The 2987-nt window shown below is 37.3% G+C and overlaps 1 protein-coding gene across 26 annotated transcripts in view; it reads right to left on the bottom strand.

Moving 5' to 3' along the window:
• The window catches only part of PLAGL1 (PLAG1 like zinc finger 1), a 61648-nt gene extending 58661 nt beyond the window's left edge, over nucleotides 1-2987 (bottom strand). For 25 of the 26 annotated variants that reach the window (XM_025049262.1, XM_025049254.1, XM_025049263.1 and 22 more), the window contains exon 1: nucleotides 2959-2987. The gene's annotated coding sequence lies outside the window, so the exon portion shown is untranslated. Of the gene's footprint in view, nucleotides 1-2574; nucleotides 2594-2958 lie in introns of those variants that run through there. The other variant, XM_025049253.1, reaches the window with a different exon arrangement.

Genomic DNA, 2987 nt, shown 5'->3' with positions numbered 1-2987 from the left:
CAGCATCATAATGAAAAAAAATTTTAATTCTTAGAACCGAAAAATATGCTACATATTAAGCAACAGTAAATAAAATCTGTAGAATTTGCAGATAAATCAATGACCAGAGTAAAGAGCCCAGAAATGAGCCCAAGGATATCTGGGAATATATTTATGCCAGAGGATGGCACTGCAAATCCCTGGTATGGGACAATTACTGCTCCACATAGGAAAAGGAAAACAAATTAATCTTAATCTCACGACACAAATAAAATATATACATTTATGCGCGCACACACACACACACACACACACGTCAGGTAAATTAATTAAATATATAAAAATACAAGCCTCGAAACTTTTAGAAAAAAGTTTTTAAATATATTACCTTAATAGTAGAGAATATCTTAGGATACAAAAGCACAAAGATTGTCTGTAGTTTATATAACCAACAAAGGATTTGTATATTGAACAATGTTTTCCAATAGAAATTTCCACAATAATGGAAATGTTTTGTTATACCATATATACCATACATACATATACCATATATAGTGTAATATAAAATATAATAAAATATGATAGCCACCAGTCACATGTGGCTACTGAGCACTTGAAATGTGGCCTAGCGTGACTGAGGAATTGAAATTGTTGAAATATGACAACATGTTAGCAGTTTTAGACCCCTGATTAAGGTATGTTATGTTTTTATATGCTTTCAGTATTTAATTTTTCATAAAAGCATTTTAGTTTAGCTTAAATTATTACATAAAATATTTCAGTTTCGTAAAAGATAAATAAAAGTTGCATTTTAAAAAACAAACACACCAGTGTTCACATTATTATCTGTGAATGATTTTAATTTTATTCTAAATATTTTTAAAAATATTATAAAGTTAGGATATAAAAACAAAGAATTTAATGAACAATGATGTATCTACCAGAGAATTTATGAAATAAAATATTACTGATATTGTTTAAATTCTCTAGGTATCTCTCCCTGATCACTTTTTCTTTTTTTTTTTTTTTAGAGAGAGAGCAGCTGGAAAATATGAATAATAGACTAGAGCCCTGGCTTCAGGTTTCTGCTTTTTGATATGCCCATCCATATTTTAATATATTTGGAGGAAATTTAATATACTGACATATGTACAATTTAACAAAGCGATATAAAGCAAACACCCATTTAACCACTACCCACTCAGGGCAGGGAAGAAAGCATTTCCAGCATCCTCAAAGCCCTGTGTCCCTTAACATTCACAGCCCGCTTCACTCCCCCAGGAGATGATGACTAACTTGAATTTTATGATATTCACTTATTTACAATTTTTCTTTACTACTTTTAATGCCTATAAATGCATTCTTAACAAAAGATTTATTTCACCAGGTTCTGAATTTCACATAGATGATATCATACAGTATTCTTCAGCAAGCTGGTTTCTTTTTTTTTTTTTTTTGCTCAACATTGAGAAGCATTTATGCTAAAACACGAAACTACTTCATTCACCACTGTAGTAAGTAAGTTTCATTTTATGACTAGAGTAGAGTTCACCTTTCTCCTATCAGATGGACATGAAAGTTGCTTCCAGCTTTGGGGTATTACAAATAACACTGCAGTAAACCTTGTACACGTCTCCTTGTGTATATGCATGAAAATTTATCTAGGGCAGTGGCTTTCAAACTTTTTTGACCATGACTCATACTAAGGAATGACGTTTTACATCATGACACACATCTGTGTATAAAACTTAGAGGAAAAAGTTTCAAAATACCGTACAACCTGAGACACATTCTGATATTTTCGATTCTGTTAGTTCGTGTTTTATAAATCCTGATCATTATCCACTTTACTGAGTTTACAGCCCACTAAAATGGGCTTCAAACTCTGAAAAACATCGCTCTAGAGGATAAACACCTAAGTGTGGAACGGCTAGGACGTGCAACAGGGACATCGGACGTTGTCAACATTTCTAGATCCTTAACTTTTAAACAAATATTTTTATCTAAATTTACCACTCTATAATTTTAGAGCTAAAACTGTGAAACATCAGACCGTTTCATCGTTTCCTTCAGTCGTTAAACAGTATTAATCACTTACCATGTGCTAAGGATCCACTGGGCTGCAAGCGAGACTGGTGGGTTAATACACTGGGGGGCTGGGGAGGACATTAGGGACCAGGACCTCAATGAGGCCCCAGAAAGCTCACAGGAGGGGCCTCGGATCCTGCCTGGGGAGGGAGGGGTTAGGGAAGGATTCCTGGAAGAAGGAGGACCTAAGCTGAGTGCTTCTATTTTTAATTTTTATTGGTTTCCTAAAACATAAAAGTAACACATTTGTTGGGAGGGAAAAAAAAGTCAAAATTACAGGAGTATATTCATTAAGAAGTAAAAATCCCCACCGCCGTCCTTAAAGTTTGATGCTGAGGCTAAATAACCAAAGTTGCATTATCAGTTATCCCAATCTAGGAAATTTTTAGGAGCCCACATTTTAAAATACTTTGAAGAGTCTATCTTATAGGATCCATAACATAGAAAGCATAAAGCGAATCATATTTTCCACAACGACGCTAACGCAAACATTTCGTATTTACTCACGTTATTACTTTTAAGACTTTTTTTTTTTTCTTTTTTGGCCTTTTGGCATGGTGAGAGTGCCAGGTTTCAAAAACTGAAGTCTATTTACTGCACACCCAATATACGCGAATGCTTCCAAAAGTGGCATTAAAAACGACCAGTCGAAAGCATTTTTCGCTCAAGTCGCCTTGGCTTGCCCGGTGACAATTTGTCGGAGTTTCACACTTCGTCCCGAGGAGCCCGGAGCCCGTCACGTACACGGCGCGTCGGCACCGGCACACCCTCCCCAGCGCGGCAACCAGCCCAGGACGGTCTTTTCCGCGGCAATGCCGCCGCCCTGCCGCCCCCGGGCCCACAGCGGGCCCCGCGGCCACGGAGCCTGGCCACGGGGACCCCGCCACCTACCCTGCGGGGTCAAGAGCCCCCCGGAACTC

This window comes from Pteropus alecto, unplaced genomic scaffold (assembly GCF_000325575.1).
Source record: "Pteropus alecto unplaced genomic scaffold, ASM32557v1 scaffold185, whole genome shotgun sequence".
NCBI lineage: Eukaryota > Metazoa > Chordata > Mammalia > Chiroptera > Pteropodidae > Pteropus > Pteropus alecto.
Note: the sequence above shows the minus strand (reverse complement) of the source record. Positions and strands in the feature narration are given on the sequence as shown.